This window comes from Lactuca virosa, chromosome 7, assembly GCF_052849685.1.
Source record: "Lactuca virosa cultivar CGN04683 chromosome 7, Lactuca_virosa_CGN04683_v6, whole genome shotgun sequence".
Classification (NCBI taxonomy): Eukaryota; Viridiplantae; Streptophyta; class Magnoliopsida; order Asterales; family Asteraceae; genus Lactuca; species Lactuca virosa.
Genome location: NC_136432.1, coordinates 16,498,668 through 16,521,126, shown reverse-complemented (window position 1 = coordinate 16,521,126; position 22,459 = coordinate 16,498,668).

The following is a 22,459-nucleotide window of genomic DNA, read 5'->3' as shown; positions in this document are numbered from 1 at the left end:
CTATATATGATCAAATCACTCGAACTTAATTATTTACACTTACGTCTATAAATGTCATAAAATGATCGATGTACAATAAGTGTAATTAATAGTGCAGCATAAGATGGTTAAAATCATGCTCTCCAGCATAATTTAGTGGGTTTTTCAAATAAAAAATATATATAATTTTCGTTATAATGATTATTTTATAACAATGTAGGTATATCGTATACACTTACATCCAAAATAATTGAGTGAATCTTGATTGTCAGCATAAAAATATTAAAGTGGAAGATGAATATTGAGCACACCATAGACATATCCATAAAAACAAGAACACCACTGGATAATCCAAAGCAAAGGCATTGTACCAGTGAGTCTTTTGTGGGGTTCGATGCATTTATTATTGTCAATCAAAGATTTTGAAACTCAAGATTGTGTGGGTGAAAATTTAATTCCCAAAGTTTCACAATGTGACAAACTTGACAGATATGGGCTACTTTTCACATTAATTGATCATACCCCAACACATTCCTATCCATTGCATTTGCATGTGTGCTTGCATTAACATGTGTTTTGTTGTTTTCATTTGGGTCCGGTTTAAATTGTTTGACTCTATTATGTTTCCTCAATTTTGGCTCAACCCGATATCATGGTTTAGATCTTTTTCAGTATATATATATATATATATATATATATATATATATATATATATATATATATCATGTTGATAGATATTTGTCCTCCAAATTCTATTAGAAACGTATGGGCTATTTAAATTACTTTTATCACAAACAAAATTAAATATTGGTAAAAAGTAATTCAACTTCATGATTAATTCGAATGGTTCGATTCAGTTTAGTTTGATGATATGATCTTTCACGGTGCTAACTTAAGATAACTAGTTTTAGAGAGAGAAAGCTGGAGGGGCTGAAATGGTAATTAGTTAAAGAGGGAGGATGTGATAGTAAATATTGACAGCAACATTTTATTTGCACAATTTGAATTGAATGGACAAAGATTGTCTGTTATGGCACCCCACATAAAGGATTGTGGTGAGGCAGGAATGGGCCATTAGCATCCGTAGATGTTTGGAGTCTGGTCATTTTTAGCAGCTATTGCGGGTACGGTGTACCTGCAAGGATGCACACATCAGGGCCATACACGTGGTAGGATCCTTATGATGATGACAACACTTTCTGTTGGGCCCCACACTCATACACAAGTTGTCTTTTAAGGTTGATCTGTTGTCGTTGTCATCTGAATGCTACCATAGCTAATGTTGTATAACAAGTTGACCCTTTGACCTTGCCAGCATGGCAATACATGGCTATAGTTTTAGGTGAAAACTATTATTTAATTAAATAAAATTATGTTTTCATTAATTTTGTAAGAATTTTAAATTATATAATTAATATCCAAAATGGTTTTCAACCAAAAAAAATTGATTGAAATCAAAGTTATTGGTGAAAGATTGTGACTTATTACTAGTTACTAAATTGTGTATATTAACCTAAATGTAATTATGGTTAAACTATTGAAAAAGATGGATCAACTTACAAGATTAAAAATAAAATATAATAAATAAATAAATAAAAACCCTTGGTTGTTTTCGACAAGATGTCCTATGATATAGTCTCTAAGTTGATTGCGTATTTTCCTTATTTTTTGAGGAGTATTTTAGTTTTAAAGGTATATTCTCCTGTTTCTTTTTCATAATTCCAAAGGATAATGTGGAATTTTATTCTATACTCTTTGGGTAAATTTTAGAAACAAATTCCAAAACTCATGGAATTAATGATTATTGTGCATAGCCTTTTTGATATTATTTGAAATCCATCTTGCACCAAGAAGATGGTTATAAAAACTTTTGTGTCATCCCAATATTGAAGCAATAGGATTTGAACATTGTTCAACTCTCACTTTGGAGTGTTTTCATATTAGGTGATCACCACTAGACCACCTTAATGGTGGTGATAGTTTTGTAGGCTAGACAAGTGTATAATACCAAAAAATTCATATTATAGTAATTGATATATAGGATAAGTGTCGGGTATTAATTGTGGTTTTGCGGGCTAGACAAGTCGGTCGTTTGTGCATGTTATATAAGGGAGAAAGTGTGGATACAAAGGGTAGGCAACTTGGTATGTGAAACATGAATTTCATGTAAACAAGTTATATGATCAAATGTGTATGTAATGGTTGTATGCAACTTGGAAAAGAGACATGGAAAGTTACTTAGAAAAAGTGAAGACTTTAGAAAAACAAAATGCAAGTTGTATAAATAAAAAATTGGTAGAATGTGTAGAAAAATGACTGTTTTTTTTTCTTAGTTGTCTTTTCATATATTGGTAGAATTTGTAGAAAAGTGACTGTTTTTTTTGAAATAAAAAATTAAGCACTTTGACATGATGTACTTCAATGTTATTATGCTAATCTTATGTTTTTATCATTCTTAACTTTGTTAGGCTTGGGGTTAGGGTTTGAAAGATTTGATGATATTATGGAATAAGTTGTTGTATTTTATTACATTTGTCTATAGTCATGTTAATTATGAAGGAAACATGTGTTTTTCTTGGAAGATCTAAATGTGTGTTTAGAAAATTACGGATTTGAGTAATAAGCTTGAAATGATGATTTAGGCATTATTAGTATCTTCTCATGGGTTAGTTGTAGATTTATTTATATTCTTCTTGTTAATTTTTCATGTATTGAAAATTAAAGTTGTAAGGGCACACCTGAGAAGTGCTAAATAAAAAACTTGATACAAAGGAATCCTCACTTATTAAAAAAATCTCATAAAAGAATTTACAATATTGTTCATCCACAAACATATATGGATACAAAAAGTGCAAAGACATAAGGGGAAGAAGATGTAAAGTTTACAAACGAATCCTCACTTACCAAACACCATTTAAAAATCATTTATAAAAAAATATAACATTTATGTTTGGACTATTTGAAATAGTCATCTAAAAAATTAAAAATCATTTAAAAAAATTTACGTATAACGGTATCAAACGGTCAAATACTAAACATTTAAAATAGTTTAAAGCATCAAATCATTATTAGTGTCTACACTTGCTAGAAAGCTTCTATATTGGTTCATATATATGTTTTGTTTTCTCTTCTAAGTGGAGATTATGGCTTCTAAAAGAGGCTATCATATGTTTGGTAGACTTCCAAGTTGCAATTAGGCTTTTACGTTTTAAATAAATTCACCATATTCATTGCATTTGCATTATATGAATTTTTATAGTTTTCAGCTAGATAAATGTCTCCAACGTCGATACAGTTGAAAGTTGCAATTATGATTATTTACTAAGTTTTTTTTTGTTTTCAAATGGATGTGTGTCTAACTTCAAAAGGAATAGAGAACACACAAGACATAAATACTTTTAAAAATTAAAAAGTAAATCATATCATTTGAACGATTCATGTTAACATGTTTCAAGGCTTATATGGAAGGTTAGACGCAAAACACTATTAACATTATGGGTATGTTAGTGTTCGAATCTTGGACCTCATGTATAGATTATGTACATCTAACCACCAACTTTCATCATCGGGTTATACATCGCCTACCATGTTCAAAAAATAGGCCATTGATGTGTCAAGATGTAGAAATGTTAACGAATGTACAAGGAATGGATCGTTAAAGCTAAAACATCAAGATGGACAACATTTTAACTTGGCTTGATAATGACAAAAATGAACGAATGTTGGAAATGTGATTTGGGTATCTGAATCTATATCTGAAAATACCCAACATTTCAGTTAAGGAATTCATTATCCGAAATTTCCGATAACTAGTTTTAAATATCCTTGTGGGGAGTGAAAAAAACAAGATTATGTATCTTTTTTTTACCAAATTAACGAACAAAATTATATAAATAAAAAATTGTTTGCCAAATCAATTTCGGCAATTGGTCATCGTTATACTGAGCTTTCTTTTCTAGTTCTATTTTATTTATTATTCTCAATATTTTGATTATAAAAATGTTATAATTTTTTTTTATTAAGTCTACTCGGTATGGGCAACGCCATAAGGCGTTATGCTGATTTGGCAGCTCCCATAACGGCGCCATAACACCAGAACACCGTCCCCCTCTCATGTTATTTGGTGTTATGTTTAGAAATGTTACCATGGCCACGGGAAGTAACGTGAGAATCAACCAATCAAAAGCCATTATCTCACTCTCTCTCTCTCTCTAACTCTCTTTGTATCTCTTAACATGTTATAACAGAGCTAGGTTCAAATGTGGATTGACATCTATTGTGTGGACGTGTGGACAATGCTATTCTGTGAGAATGACAAAAAAAATATGTTGTTTGGTAATATGAATACGTTCAATCTTACATAACTATTGTCATTATTACACATTCTCACTAATTAAATCATCTATGAGGTTATTATAGACGTTTTTTTCTATTATTCTCATTCTATCAGAATGTTGTCAGAATGTTTATTGGGTCGTATTCTATCAAAATGAAAATTGGTAAAAAAACGATGCGTGAGAACAAAAATGAATAAGAATTAGTGAGAATACATGAAAATGACGATGGTTGTGTGAGGTTGAATGTATTCGCATTAGCAAACAACCTATTCTCATAGTAATTTTCATAGAATAACATTGTCCACACGTCCACACAATAGTTGTCCATCCACATTATAACCTAGCCCTGTTATAACATGTTATAACATTTGCACACCATTTCCTACATAAATCAAATGGTATTAAAGATGACATGACATATGAGTTGGCAAATTTGAGTATGATAACATATGTTAACATGTTGTCCACACCCATCAGCCTAAAAGATGCATTTTATTTCAATGTGACTAAGCTTATATTATGTCTTTAAATGCATCATAGTTTTTATACATTATTAGTACAATAAAGCTTGTACTTATGAAGTATATATATTTCTAATAAATTATTTTATCTATCAGCAATTCAGGTCTGCTAATTAAAAGTTTTGAATTATATGTGATAATAAAATAATTAATAAAAAAGACTCTGTCTTAATCTTCAAACTAATTTATTATTGGATTAGAAGCTAATTGCAAACACAAAAGTCACTGTCAAACCTTATTAAAGAGAAAAAACAAGTCGTTATAGATAAATCAAAATCTTACAATGGAAAATATTTCATTTTTAAAGATCAAAAGGTACAATTATTTGTTGGTGACACTAAATCTTTAATACCCCAAATAAATATTGATTAAATATTCTTTTTTTAAAGTAATAAATCGAAAACTCAAAAGATATTTATTATATAACTACTTAAAAAAGATTAATTACACTTGAAATTGAAAATATTAGTTGAACGAATTTGTCCAAACTAAGACCATTTTGACATAGAATAGATCATATAAATAAGAAAATAGATTTTCGGTCTAACCTAAGCCCTAATGGGTATTAGTCTTGTCGTAATCTCAAACATCTCCCCGCATTTTGAGTGGGAGAAAACAAATAAATTGAGAAAAAAAGAACAAAACATAAAAATATAGATGAAGACAGCGGCAGTGACAATGGGGGTGACAGAGCTCTAACGATGGCGGCTAACAGTGATTGTTCGTCGGAGAAGAACAAAGAAGAAGCAGAGGCCAAAGGCGGCTCCATTGTAGAAGAGAGGAGTAGCAGCGACGGTGACGATCATGAAACCGACAGTATAGGAGTCTGTAGAAAGGCAGTAAGAAAGAAAGAGAGCTTGAGTTGTGGCGAACGGAGCCTATTCTAGCAAGACCGATGACTGTAGTGTTGAGAGAGAGAGAGAGAGGGAGAGAGAGAGAGAGAGAGAGAGAGAGAGAGAAAGAGAGACGATTGTAGATCATAGGTTGCTCGGCGGAGAAGGTGTCATCGGATGGAGACAACAACATCGGAAGAGGCAACAACATCGGAATAGGCTGACTTATAAAAGAGATCTGGGGAAGAAGAGACCAGCCGAGTCGGAGACAGAAGGGTCAGAGACGGGAGACAGAAGTAGACAAGGAAAAAATAAATGCTTTTTTTTCTCTTTTTTACCAATATAAATTATCACCACCACCTTCTAAAACAATAACACTTTCTACAATTTCATTTCATCTTTCGTCTTTTTCATTTATTTTCTCTCTAATTTCATTGAGTTATTTCAACAAAATGAATCCAAATGTCAGGAAATATGTAACAAAAATCCTTATAATTCATCGTAATCCGACGATGAACCCACTGGTCTTCATCTTTTCTCAGCATTATCTCGTGATCCACAAGTGTTTGTTAAAAATAATGTTAGTTCCAGCACGACCAGTCATTCGAGAACTATAATCCTCAGAGATCGCAAAGAGTCAAAATAGCTACCGGCCCAACATTACTTTTCAAGCAATTAACCTTTAATGAAAAGCAATTTCGCAGAAGGTTTCAGATAAATAAACAAGTGTTTATGTGTATTGTTAGTTTCATATGTGAATATATATTCATATATGAATAGGTATATACTTATTCATATATGAATAAAATTTGTTTTGTCCTACCGATATGTTGGATCGTATAAGCGGCAGATTCGAAATGAATGAGTCCAAATTCCTTCTCTCGTTTTCAACCTCAATTGAATCTATATATATATATATATATATATATATATATATATATATATATATATATATATATATATATAAGAGAGAGAGAGAGAGAGAGAGTTAGGATTAAATATGAATTACAAGTATTGTGTGATTGTATGGCAAGATTTGGATCCTTGGATTAGAATTCCTAATGACTAAGATTTCTATGGTATACATATGAACAATGCTTTATTATAAATAAAAAAACTTGTATTTAAGGGCATTATAGACATTTTTATTAACACCAAGTAAGGAAGTTGCTATTATCCAGGGGACAGGGAGTTAGGATTCTTTTGTTTTTATTCAAATCTATACTAGCTAACTTTTTATAACGTTGTTTCAGATCATAAAACCATATACACATATAGTCCTTTCATTCTTAAAGAATCTAAATGCAGTCTAGTGATTGTTTGTAAATTAAAATTCTTAAAGAATACGTTTAAATTAGACACCGATATTAATAAATTTACATTAAATGTATAAACAAACAATATAAATATAAGGTCTAAACATAAATATTTTATTGATGTAACACCCAAAAATTCAAGCCAATTTTAAACTTTTTAAACATTTCCAAAACCATTAACCATTACAAAACTTGTTTTCAAAATGTATAATATCAGAGTATCCCAGAAACAAAGTCATAAAAAGTGAGGAGCGGTACGATCACGCCTTTGCCTTGCCACGATCCCCTGATGTACCTGCAACAATAAACTGAAACTGTAAGCCCGAAAGCTTAGTGAGTTTCCCCAAAATACCCATACCCACAACAATACACATATAATCATAAACAGCATACTATGGGTCCAATCAACCATCGGGTTGCAATACCCCAGGCCCACAACCAACAGGTTGGATTGCCAACACACTATGGGTCCAATCAACCATCAGGTTGGGATACCCCAGGCCCACAACGAACAGGTTGGAATGCCCACATACTCTGAGTCCAATCATCCTCGGGATGGAATACTCACGGCCCACAACCTACAGGTTGGAATGCCCAGGTCTATTGGCCTTCGCACCAAGCAGATAAGCCTCAACCGCTAAACAAACATGTGCACATATAATAGATAATCACATAACATTCTATAGACAATACTTGATCTAACGGATCTCGCCACATAACACATAACACCATCCTATCTACCAGGATGTCAATCTAACAGGTCATACCACATATCATATAATATTATCCTACCCTCTAGGATACCGATCTAACAGATCATACTAACATAACATAACCATATAATAATCCAAAGGGCCGGCCTTGGTGCCTTAGACCCTTGAGTATGGTGAGGAAAACTCACCTCGCAACTGTCGTCTGAAACTAGAAAGCTCAACTCCCGGATCTCCAACACGAACTCCACCACCTATAGTTACCATAAAACCCTTTCTCATAAATCTCCAAATTACCAGAATACCCTCAGAAGTCAACTGGTCAACCCTTGGTCTAAGTCAAGGTCCACAGTCAAAGTCAACAGTCCATGTTGACTCGACTCGTCGAGTGCAGTTCACCGACTCGTCGAGTCCTTCCTGAACTCGAGAAGTCGTGAAATCCTTGATTGGCTCGTCGAGTTCCCTTTTAACTCGCCGAGTTCATACGTGTCCAAGAATTGGGAGAAACCCTAGCCGACTCGCCGAGTCTTCGAACGACTCGCCGAGTTCAAGGTAATCTTCAACGGACTCGCCGAGTTGTTCATCCAACTCGTCGAGTTCATAGCCATCTTCGACGGACTCGCCGAGTTGTTCATCCAACTTGTCGAGTCCTTGCAGACCTTTATCGATGCAGACGCTTTTTAAGCCATGACAAGGTTCCAGATTACAGATCCAAGCTTCTAAGGCATGTTTATCACGTAAAGTTGCAAACTTTACGCACATGCAAGGCTCTAAAGGCCCTAAATGACCAATCTAAGCTTCTAATGGAGCTTTACACCTTGGGAGAGTCTCATCCTTGCACAAGCTGGAAACTTTATGGGCTCAGAAGCCCAAGGGAGCTCAGTTCTGAAGTTACAACTTCAGATCTTAGCTTGCATACAAGAATAGCTTCCAATCATACCATTAAAACCCTAGAATTTGTCCAAAAAGGGGATCTAGAATGAAATGAGGTCAGGGTAACGATTTATACCTTCCAGAAGATGCCCAATAAGGTAGATTTCAGATCCCACAAGCTCCTTGCTTCTGAATACTTGCTCTCCAAGCTCCCTTCTCCACAAAATCCTCTTCCAAGCTCAAAATACACAAATGGAACACACACACTCGATTAGGGTTTGAGAGGGACAAGAAGCAGTAAAGGGGAGGCTGGGGGAGGCCAATGATCCTTTAAATAGGGTGCAAAACCCCAAGAATTAGGGTTTCATCTGCCAGCTCCTACTCGTCGAGTCCCTTCTTGGACTCGGCGAGTAGGTCATTAAAATACGTGGACCAACTCGCTGCTACTCGACGAGTAGGGCAATCAACTCGTCGAGTAGCCCTTGAAATCAAGAAACTCACACATTAAATCAATACCTGAGAATCGGGGCGTTACAATTGAAAAGTGGTAATTTTTTATACATAATAACTAATAAAAATCTAATAATTATTTCCCCACGAGAAAATTATTTGCCAAAATAATTGTTTATCGTCGCCGCTTTACGCGGGCATACATCTAGTGTGTGTGTGTGTGTATATACATATATATATACACACACACACACACACAACCTTCTATACTACATTTTTTTAACAATTTGTCATCATATTTGAAGAATATACACAATAAAATATGATATATAATACATTCTTTAATAATTTTTCATCATTCTTTTAGAATTTGTCATAATTCTTGAAGAATTTTCTTTTGGTTTTGATGGTTTTGCTCACGCCTCTATCTTTACGCATTCATGTTTGAACCTAAACACACAAATCATTCATTTAAAACACAAAAACAGTCCTGAGGTGTCATATGTTGCAAAATAAGGCAAGAACATTCAAGAGAATGATGTCTAGTCACAATGTAAACAATAGATTCTCACCATTTGTGTTTCCTTTAGTTGTGTCCAAAGATAAAGCAAGTTCATCTTTAGGTTCAATAACCTAACCTTTTGGAGCGGTGAGAGAGTAAGGGGTTGTATGGGTCACTGGTGAGAAGTGCGAAGTAAGGTACCAGTAATGTTGGTCCCCATAGAGTTGACCATCTTGACCTACTGCTAGCATAAGTGAGCCAACAGGAGAATAAGATTCATACGGTGCTTAGCCATAACCATAATCACACGGTAATAAAACCACAAACAATATACAAAGATAAGCATGTTTTCATGTCATAATATAGATAGGAAACAGGTTCTTGCATGAGACAAATCAATTCCATTAGGGTTCAAAACTCATGCAGATGTAATCTGATCTTCCATTGGAGAAACTACTCATCGAAGAATCAGGCCCCATCATTCTTCTTTATATTGGGTGCAACTCCGTAGACAAACATACTTGTTTAAGCGTAACTTCAAGTCAATTGATACGAATAAAGCTACATGGTTATGAAAAAAATACATGATATAGTGATGGAAAATGCATCCAAACATGATAAATCATATCAATTTCTTTATTTTGATCACAACAATTCTAATTTTTTTATATAGTTAGAATTAGAAGAAAAAGAAACTTCACTTTAAGCTTTTTTAGTCGGTACCTTCTTGAGTTTTGAATCACAGATAGCAAGAAAAACGAAGAATAGGGAATTCCATTCTCCTTAAATGGGGTTAAAGTAAGAATTGAAGAACAAGTGCATAACTTATTCATTTTAAACAACTTGATGACAATAACACTTATCTAAAGAAGAACACATTCCATTCTTACAAGAATAGGTTGTGTGTGTATTATTTCAGAGAAGAACAAAGGTTATACTTGAAGCTTTTAGGAATATATGCCTTTATTCTTGAAGATTGTCCGATTGCAATCTCCATTCTTGAGTACCAATCACCAATTCCGATGTGTTCCACCATATCTTTACCTGCTTTTAAATATCGAATAGACATCGACCATTCTTTCATCCTATAGAGTACAAGAAAAAAGAGTTCATCAAGAATTGACACTTTATAACAAATCATATAGTGTAAAATCAAAAAAGGATGAAATGTGCTTACAAAGTCATCAGTTAAAGAAAAACCCATTTAGAGAACTGTCATTTTAGATAAACAACAGCAAGGTCACTAATTTCCCAAAATTTCGAGTTTTCTTCTATTTCTAACTTGAAAATCAAGTCCTAATTTATTTTCTTAACTCTAAGTTTAAGTTTTCATTAATCTAATTTTTGTTATCATTGAATTGGTTTTAGAGGGAATCATATAAACAATAGAAAAACATTAAATAGAAAATGAAAAAAGAAATACTTAATGATCCTTGGAAGTGGCGTAGCATAACAAAAAGAGAATTCATCTTTACCACATATCTTCATCCCATATACACTAGAATATTGATCAGGATCCACCTCCTATACTTGAGGTTTACCATCTTGTGACTGAAAAGTGCCCCAAAAAATTTCTCCATGAGCAAATGATAACATATATAGATCATAAAAATAAGTAAATAAAATTGTTACCATATCTTTTTGTGGAATATATGAAGTTATTGTTGCCCATCTACATAATTTGACCAAAACCTCATATCAACCACATAATAAAAAAAGATTAATCTTTAACATGATTCATCAATTTTTTATCTACAAATCTGATTTCCTTAAATATATGTATACATGTTGCCAATAAAGGCTTACAAATGAATGATTATCTTCTCTTCTTGATCAGGAAGTTTGATACATGGCCAGAGATAATTTGTGATTGGATTTAGGTAAACAAACAAAAATAAAATCATTAAGTTTGCATGCAACCTAAATAGGATCTATGTTTTCTCTTTTGAACCTATAACTAAGAACATCAAATAAGAATCTCTAGAAACCCTAGGTTATTTTCAAAAATTACAAATCAGGGTTTAGGATTACATACCTTAAATGTTATTGTAGTAAATAACAATGATTCCTTCTTGTAGATCTCTTGGAAGCAAGCACCACAAGTGTCATGCCTCTAATGGGATCACACCCAAGCTAGCAAGAGGATAACTTAAGAGAGAGGAGAGGGGAGAGTAACAATTTTTGTCCAAGCCTTAGGGAAGAGAGGAGTCGACAAAAAATGGGGCTAGGGATGGCCTTATATAGTTGAGGAATCTTAGGGTCAAAGTTAGGGTTTAAGGAATAAGCCCTAGATTGATTTACTTGGTGACCAAGCAGCCCAATCTCCTTATCCAAGGAGCCTTGGATGAAATCTTCTAGGCTTTCTCAAGAGGATTTTCATGTATCTCATCCCATAAGGTTCTAGAGCCTTCCTTCTTCAACTTTCAATAAATAACCAAACAGTCCTTATACTTTTAATTATTCGAGTTAATCCCAAAATTAATTCCAAATGATTTCTGATTAATTATTAATTAAATAATACTTTTTTCTAATTAATATATTATTTCCATAATACATTAATAAAATATTTATTTTAATTTATTAATCACATAATAAATTAATCTCTCTCTCTAAAAGTCATCATGTCCTATTGTTAGGTTTGAGTGCAACCCAAAAGAATTGTGCTATTATCAATTAAAGTATATACCAATTTTAGTTATGGGCTTAAACACCTAATCCAATAGTCTCCCACTTGGATACGTCTATAACTATAATTGCCAGTATAACTTCTGAATCGATCAACAAATCGTAGCTTCCAAAAGCTGTTGTCGAACTCTGAGCGAGTCAGTTACGTGTCCTAAGATAAGTGATCATATAATCCTCCGTTCTACAATATATGATTCAGACTTGAGACATGGAATAGAATCAGTCTCATTGTCCAAGACTTTGTTTCCTGATTTCTGATTTGTAATGACATAGAACTTCTAATTGAACACATCAATTTAGTCCTGGTCGAGCCCGACACTATAAGTCAATACCAAATCACCGAGGGGCCCAAAGATATCGCTTTTCCCATTAGGTAAAAAGGAACGAATAAACTTTGACTTATATGCTTGAACCATTTACTCATCAAATCATGCATGACAATACGTTTTATAATATCAAGTTACTGATGCGTTTACGTACTATCAATGCACAACCAACTTGTAAACTACAACTCATATATCTCTGTTTCAAGATTATAAGATATTATCGTCTCAGAATTACTCGTGATAAATTCCATGAAGTAATTCTCTGAGCTTGGGTTTATCCAATACTTAAATCTCCATTTCAAAGTACTCATGAACATTGTAGCAATACCATTGCTATGACTAAAACTCTTTAGACAATCTACAATTCAATTCATGACAGTCTTAATTCACTACTTACTTCCAAAAGTACGAATGACTGTGGAGTTTGAATAATCAAATTATTCGCGAAGTAAAACATGCAAAGTGAAACACAATAATAAACTAATTAATTATGGTCTCAAACCTATTGAAAATAAATAAATCTCTATTCTTTAATCACTATAATAATTACGATTTTATTCATTGTATAATGTTTCAAGTAATCAACTAACCACTTGAATTAAATAACATCAGTTATGTCATGTTGTGAACATGCATACTATGCCTTTCTATGGTCCTTCCTTTGTGAACAGATCGACTGGACACTATTCCAATGATGCTCATTTCATAATTCCAAATTCTTGTCATTGTCTAAAATGTATTGGAATTCCAACCTTACATGCATTGACCTTCTGTGATGTCGAGGCTTCAAAGTCACAGAGACTGAGCCAAAGATATTACAGAATGTTACATTGGAAATTTGTTACTAGAAACAATTCTATGATAACAAATTCAAGGTACACTCCTTGAATACTTCATATACGTCTATGACTAAGTTCTATTAAACTATACGATCTAATCCTTTATATTTGGAACGAAGTGTGAGTGCCCTCTCCCTTAGCTTACTATAGCGAAACAATTCCCAAACTTTGTAATTTGCAAATTGAAACCTACGAATAGTATTGTTAACATGTAATACTAGCATAACAGTTATGCTCCCAGTAGCTTTAAAATGTACCGAGAAATCAAATGGACTTCTAGAAATCAATACTCTTGACTTTCTTACTTAAGCATAGATTTATGTTACATGATGCTTCGATAAGTCTTCAACTAGACTTCTTAAGCTTATACACCTTCATTGGATAGCATATATGTGTGTTTAAACCCTTTTATGACTTATAACTATAAATCTTTGAAAGTTCAAACAATTCCTTGCTGTTCCTCATAATTCAAAATATGAAGAGGGTTGTTGTAATCATATTGTGGATTTGAGAATGCAAATAACACAACCAATATCCATACTGATCTTTACCGGACCATTTAAAATCTACTAGCAAAAGTGTTTCCTTATAATCATTCTCATGAATTAGAGCGAAAACTTTGCCACATAGATTTCAAGGTGCATACGTTCCCATCTATATGAATCTATCATTTTGCGACCCATAATCATAAGATAAGGTTTAGGACAAACCAAATTCAAATTTAGCTTTCCTTCATGGACTGAACTTTGCAATTCTAAATTTCTTGCCCTCTGGTAGCTCAAGGGCCTACCATTGCTTCCATGTTGTTAGCAGCTCACCCATATTTATCAACGTTCATTGACTAAGCAACATGCCTTTTGCTTTTGCGGTTAAATGAAAACATAGAACTCATAAGTATTGCCAACTCAACAAGAAGTCCACAGAAATAAGAATGTGTCAACCAAACATGATAGGTTATCAACCTCAGTTCGCGTGCTAGTAATAACTAAAAGGTTTATTGTCAATTGAATCTTGAAACTCTCAAGATCAATACGACTCCCACTAACTTCTTGGCATATGAGTTTTCTCTTAAGAAACATTCCTTAACAAGCTAAAAGAAATATTCAAAAGTTCATGTGGATTATCAATAAGAAAACACTTCATAGAATAGGTCTTAGTTTATCTTTTGTTTCTCGATTATCGAAAACATCATAACTCCAATTCTATATGTGCTAGAGTAAGAAAACATCTTTATTCCACATATTTCAAGGGGTTTTCAACCTTCTTAGTTAGAAATGAGTTTCAAGATATGATTTGTAGTTACTAGAGTATGACTCTAAAAGTTTATTGGAGCAAAGTATGACACATCTTTGATTGATCTATTTCCAAAAATTGTTCAATTCCTCTTCTTAGTCATACAATTGCACTAAGATGTTCTTGGAGGAGTCAATTGTGATACAATTTCACAATTACTAAGATGATCATTAAACATGATATTAAAGTACTCTCCCTTCCTTTCAGATTGGAGAAACTTTTATCTTTCTGCCTAATAGATTCTTCTTATTCGTTCTGCTGCTCTTTGAATTTTTTCAAAGTATCAGAATAATGATTAATCTTATAAACACAACCATATTTACTTAAACATTAGTAAATCATGACGAATAGATTTATCGTCCTTTGTGGTGGATCTGAAGAGTCCATATCAATATGTACTAGATCCATTAGTCATTCATTTGACTCACATAAACATGTTATCAATGAATTAGTCATAATTTTACATTGAACAAGATTCTTATATACTATACAATACGACTTGTACAACACCAGGTATATGTCCAGTTGATGATGAGATTTCTTTTCACTTGGTCAATTATGAAAATACCACAAAGTATATCATAAGAATCAAATCCACAATTAATATTGCTAATATTAGAAATGTAACAAACACTTTAATAAATGCCATTTCAAGGAAATATAAATAAAATGAGGCAACCAGATAAACCAAAATTTCACTTTTATAAAAAAACAAAAATTAGAACTTGTCCTTACAATGCATAAAATGAAAAGCTATGTTTCTAGACATCTCATAAGAGTAATAGCAATCTATTAAATTTTTCTAACTCCTTAGTAGTAGCTCCAAATTCTGATCTTCGAACCATGTGACTAAAGTACATTTCTCACGATCTGATTTAACTTACTCTGCTTAAGCTTCCTTCTTTCTCTTAGATCCTGCAATAACATCCAAATGTGATTATCACATAATATATTAAGAGTCTATGAATAGGAACTAGTTAAAACAATAGAGTTAGATAATGGATGTACCTGAAGTAGAGTCAGACAACTTAACTTTACTATCTCTGAGATCTTTCAGGTACTTTGGGCAGCTTCGCAACCAATGTCCCTTCAATTGACAATAGAAACATATGGACTCTTTGGGGTTAACACATGGAATTATCTCAAAACTAGCCTTTCTCTTTACCATACGATTAAACTGTTTGACCTTGGCCGACCCCTTTCCATTGGGAAGAGAAATATTTTATGGACCACCATTGTCAATTCCATGGAAACCTTGGAGTTAGTCCCAATAAGCAATTTTGCTTTAGATGTGCTCTTAAGCATTTCTGCTTCAGCAACAATCAACATTTGGGTCAGATCAATTAGGATCATGTCGATGTTTATCATATGAAAGTTCTCAATGAACTGTTCATGTGACTTTGGAAGTGAAAGAAGAACCAAATCAATGGATTGCTCCCTTGGGAAAACGACACCCATACTATCCAACTTGTCAATGTACGATTTCATTTCCAGAACATGCAACACATAGAATTTCCATCTTGATGTCTACATACCAATATGGCTTGAGTAGCTTCGTATCTTTCAACTCAAGGAAAACGCGACGTTGGGATAGTCGCTGGAGGAGGAAGTGGAAGAGTTGAAGAAGCATGATGTCTAGTTCCACCATTTCCTGAAGAAGAGACAACATTTTCACCTTGATTAGAAAGTGGAAGATCATCTTCATAAGTAAGTGGAAAACCATTTCCAAAAGAATGAGGAAGACCATTATTGTTGTGTCTTGACATCTATAATGGGAGAAAAAAAGACTTCAAGTTAGTTGATTTTAACCCATAATTTTTAAATTAATGCTAGGATGTATATTTACGATTCAAACTTTGAAGAGAGATGTCGTATTCAAATTCGAATCTATTTTAGGCAAGTAAGGCTTTTACGAATTCCAATCTTATGAAAATCCTAGATCTTTTGAGATTCATTGATTCTTATTAATGGCATGTTTAATCTCGGATTATGTTGTCACTTTTGTGACTGGGATGCCGATGATCACAAATGAGATTTGAATAACCATATAAGTATGCATGGCACTCTCGATGTCATTTATCATCTCTCATTAATGTGTCGGTTAACCACACGCGCTCCATTAACAATGATAATTTTCGATATGTCCATTACTCTTTATAGTCACTATTAGTGTGACAGTTAACCACAAACGCTTCTGTAACACCCCAAAAATCATGACTAAAAAATTCATTTTTAATTATTAAATAAAACCATAGTTATCAAAATCATCTCATCAAAACATAAATCATAGTATCTCAAAACACCATGAACGGTATATCCATAGCAAAACATCTGTCAAATATATCAGAGTTAACATCCCAAGCTAAAACATCATGGTGTGTGCAATGCAGTCATCCCGAGCTCATCCCCTTGCTATCGGAAGTACCTGAAACCAAAACTGAAAATTGTAAGCACAAAGCTTAGTGAGTCTCCCCAAACTACCACATGCCATATACATAATCACATAATCACATATAAACATATCGTGGGCCCCGCCCCTTCATCAGGCCTCACCCGGCATAGGGCTCCACCCGGCATCGGACAGTGTCTGACATCTGGCCCCGCCCGGCATCGAGCAAAGCTCGGTATACATATAAACATATCAACAAATACACATAGAATAATGACATAACGTAAGCATATAAACATTCCTCGGGCCCCGCCCGACATCGGACCGAAATCCAAAAAACATACAAACATTCGTTGGGTATTGCCCGGCATCGGACCGTAATCCAGAAACATACAATACATACACATGCAAGAATCACAAAGACATCAAGCATACAAACATTCCTCGGGCACCGCCCGACATCGGATCATAATTCGGAAAACATATAAACATATATTGGGCACTGCCCGACATCGGACCTTAGTCCGGAACATACTAACATAAATATACAAGCCGACATTGGTGCCTTCGACCCATTCATACAGGAGGAAACTCACCTCGCAAAGTTGAATCTCACGGATAATCCTCTGGCTGCTGGCTGGCAGATCCCCGAACTGCTGATCACTCGACCCCCCGAGCTACTAATCATCAAATAAACAAGTTAAGTTCAGGATTCTCATAATCTTAACCATAAGTCCTCACTGGTGTAAAAGACCATTCTACCCTTCACAAACTCTTGTCCCAAAATGAACTCTACTCAACCCTTGGCCCAAAAAGATAAACACTCCTATAAGGCCTAATATATGGCCCAATTTCCAATTAGGCCCAATCCCTTCACATGGGCCTCAAACTAAGGCCCAATAATTCTTTTCTAGTCCAAAGGTTCAATTCCAGATGGCCCACTAAGGCTCAAAATACCAAAGTCCAAGGAATGGCCCAAATCGAGGCCCAAATAACGCAAAGCCCCAAATCCAGTGAGTACGCAGGGCCTACTCCTCTGTACGCTGAGTGTACAGGCTGCATGGCTTGTACGCTGCCCCGTACGGGCTTGTACGCTCAGCGTACTCCCCTGTTAAGCCATAATCTCAAAAAGAGCTTAACCCCTTAAGACCTAGAGCTCCAAACACATATCTGAGTCCAATAAAGTGTCTTAACCCATAAAGTCGATTACTTGGTGCCTTGCAAACCCCCAAATAGACCCAAACTTGAAATATGACAATCTACTTCCATAGAAATGACTAATACTCATGCATGAACACATCAAGACCTTCAAGATGGTAACTTTTTTGTCTTTGGGGCTCAAATAGCACTAAGGGTGGCAACCCTAAGCCTAGAAACAGATTTGGAACCATAAAGCTCCATTCTTGGGACCAAAAAGGTCCAAAAACTCAACATAAGAGATCTAAGCACTCATGGATCAAGTTCAAGACTTTATACCTTGAAAAGGTCTTAAATGAAGCAACAATCCCAGATCTACAACTTCGCCTTTGTACCACCACCTTGCTTTGACCTTTACTTCCTTGGAGAATGGATCCAAAACATCAAAATGCTCTCAAGAGGCCTTACAAGAACAAGAACACACAATATATGGATTAGGGTTTCGTAGGAGTAGCTTAAGGGTGAGAGGGAGGCTGAACTTTAGGGCATAATGTTCTTTATATAGGGATCAAACCCTAAACTTAGGTTTGGGGGACTGCACACGTACGCTGCGCGTACTCTTTAGTACGCCGCATGTACGTGCATGACATGCGCGATCAACTTTTATTAGTACGCTGCGTGTACATAGGGTGGTACGCCCAGCGTACGACGCCCCTTACTCCCATTTTGCAAGGATCCAATGGATCCAAGCCCAATCAATATAAAATGATTAATCCAATACATAAATAATACCTTGGAGAATTACTGAGCGTTACAACTTCACTAACTACATATATGGTATAATGTGCAATTTTATGGATTAGCATACTAATTCACATATTTCCTAAAGTAACTAGATTTAGGATTTAAAAGTCTAGTACTTTTAATAGCATTATAGTTTTAATGAGAATTAGTGTCACATCAAATCCGTTCGGCTAACGACCTTCCACCATATAAGAGAGTGGTGGGTAAGAATGGACACCCAATGACAGTCATTTTATAGGCCGCTTCCTTAAACTCTCCTTAGAGTATGACTTCGTGAATGAGGCGTACTAGCGATTTGACTAATTTAGTCTTATACACGTAGTAATAATTAAACTTTTAATTTTACATATAGTGTAATGTGTATTTTAAAACTTTTCAAAATACTAGGTTTATAATTTAAATTTCGAAAATTAATAAACAATTAATTTAAATTAAAAAAAACAAATTATTTAATATCTATCTATAATTTAAAATTAACTAATTATATTAAATCAAATAAGGATTAACTAATTAAATTAATCAAATAATTTAATCCTAATCCTTACCCTCTAATTTTCGAAAATTAGGGTATAGAATTTATTCCAATTTTAATTATATCTTTTTAGGCAAGTGTAACATCCTAATGTTGAGGTATTTTCAATTGTAATCCTAAGTATGTATACATTTTAGTCCTTGTGTAACACCTGGTTCCTGGTATGCTTTTAACCTTTTAATTTATTTGTTTTGGAAGTATAACTCGACGAGTTGGTGGACCTAACTCGTCGAGTAGAGGACAGAATATGCGCGGGGTTTAAGCTATCTACTCGACGAGTCAGGAGCCCTAGACTCAGCGAGTTGCTCGGCCAGAATGAAGCCCTAATTTCGGGTTTTTGCACCCTATTTAAGCTCCTTAACCCCCACCCCTTGGCCTCATTTCCAGCCTCCTTGTCCCAAGCCCTAATCCACGAAACCATAGAGCTTTCTTTGAGAGTGTGAGCCATTTTGAGTAATCTTTGTGTGCTTTTGAAGCTTGTGGAAGAAGAGGAGATAGAGGGCTTAAGAGGGAAAGAGTAGATCCAGAAACTACACTCCATTTGCTACATTTTCTGGTAATCAAGTATCTACCTTGACTATTAGTTCATTAGATCTCTTTAGGTCCATTTTATGAGGATTTTGGTTCAAGAACCTTGATATTTGGGACATGGACGTCCCAAGTGGTTTACATTTCAGATCTGGAATCTAGAACATGGCATAAAGGTGTAAACTTTATGACCATGGAAGCCCCCATGCAAGATTAAAGCTATTAGTATGGCCTTTTGAGCCCTAAAGGCCATGCATGGAAGGAAAGTCTGATACTTTACGTGCTCATTTGGTATTTAGGACCTAGATCTCGGTTTTCATGCTTTGGATTGGAGTAATAAGGATTTTGGACAAAGATCTATGTCCTACTGAAATAAGGTTTGAGCTAAACCCATTAAGAAGGACTATAAACAGGTAAAGTTGGAAACTTTACCCTTAAGAAGGCTTTTCCAGTATGTAGAAGGAGTTGGAAGCTTAGGTATGAGGTATAGGGGCTTAATCTATTAAGATGGCCCAAATAGACAGGGTGACTCGTCGAGTCCATGGATGAACTCGATGAGTTGAGACGATTTGTCCCGTTTATGATTATGGTGGAACTCGACGAGTCTGAGGATGACTCGACGAGTTAGCTCGCCTAGTCGCGATGATGAGTAGCCAGGGAACTCGGCGAGTCAAAGGGTGACTCGGCGAGTTGAATCGCGATTTTAGGGTTTTTGAGTTATAGAACTCAACGAGTCGGTATGCTGACTCGGCGAGTTGGGTCAATCCAGAATGTTGACTTTGACCAGAGTGTTGACTTTAACCAGGGGTAAAATTGTCATTTGACCCTAAGAAGGATTATCAGATTCTTGACTAGTATTTATTGTGATAATGATAGTCGGGGAGTCCTTGGAGCAGCCATCAGAGATTCCTCACGTGAGAGTTCCACAACCATCTTGAGAGGTGAGTTTTCCTTCAGTAGGAACGGGTCTAAGGCACCAAGGTCGGCCCATATATGTGATATGTTAGTAGCTGAGTGTGGGCGAGGCCTGAATCTCATAGTAGCCGAGTGTGGGCGGGGCCTGAATCTCATAGTATTATTTCAGCATAGATATGTGACTGCTTGATAGGAATAGATATACTTGTTGTCTATGTGATACACTGATACTTGTATGCATGTTAGTAGCGGAGTGTGGGCGGGGCCCGAATCTCCTAGACAGCAGAGTGTGGGCGGGACCCGAATCTCCTAGACAGCGGAGTGTGGGCGGGGCCCGAATTTCCTAGACAGCGGAGTGTGGGTGGGGCCCGAATCTTCTAGACAGCGGAGTGTGGGCGGGGCCCGAATCTCCATGAGAGTGGGTGGGGCCCGTATCTCATAGTTGCATGTTATATGTATGGTATGTGGTAGTTTGGGGAGACTCACTAAGCTTCGTGCTTACAGTTTTCAGTTTTGGTTTCAGGTACTTCCGGTAACAAAGTGAAGAGCTCGGGATGATTGCAGTGCACACACCATTTGTTCAGCCTGGGATGTTTATACTCTGATATTTTGATATACATTGATATGATGTTTGAGATTTTATGACATGTGTTTTGGATAACTATGGTTTTATTAATAAATAAAAAAACAAAATTTTTGGACCGTATTTTGGGATGTTTCACCTTGAGTATAAGAAAAAGTGCAAAATGGCCCAAAGTGGCATTTTGGTAATTTTGGGCAATGGGGTAGTACGTTGGGCGTACTTTGTGTACGTTGAGCGTACTAGGGCGGACCCTATTACACTGGGCATACACCTCGTACCCAGGGCGTACGTGGAGAAACTCCAAACCCTAATTTTTAGGTTTTGGTCCATATATAAGCATCATTATAGCCTCATTTATCATTCACCCATCAGCCCCCATTTGGGAATTCGACCCTCTAGCAAACCCTAAGTGAGAAGAGTGTTTTCAGCTCATTTGTGTGCCTTTTTGGTGTTCTTGAAGAATGAGAAGTTGGTGCAAGGACCTTGGAGCCTGGAAGCAACTTAGATCTAGGATTCCCTACTTGCTAGCAACCTCCTGGAGGTAAAAAGTTCATAACTTGATCACTTTATCTTGTAGATCTATCCATTTCTTCTTTCGGAAACTTTTGGCACCAAATATGGTGATTCTTGAGAATGGTATGCTCTTGACCAAATAAGTCATCCTTTCAGACATTGTGAGGGGTCTTAAGTCATAAAAATGTTGTCTTGATGGTTAGTTTTCCTCCATGCATGCTCTAGAAGGTCTTAAGGCATTAAGAAGTTGGGATGTTGAGTATTAAGCACTTAATGGACATGCAAAGTCGTAAAGTTGGAAACTTTATGACTCTTAGTGGTATTTTGGCCTTGGATCTGAATGTTGGACGTGAGAGCTTAATGCATTAAGCTCTTGTTGAGGAATTGGGAAGTC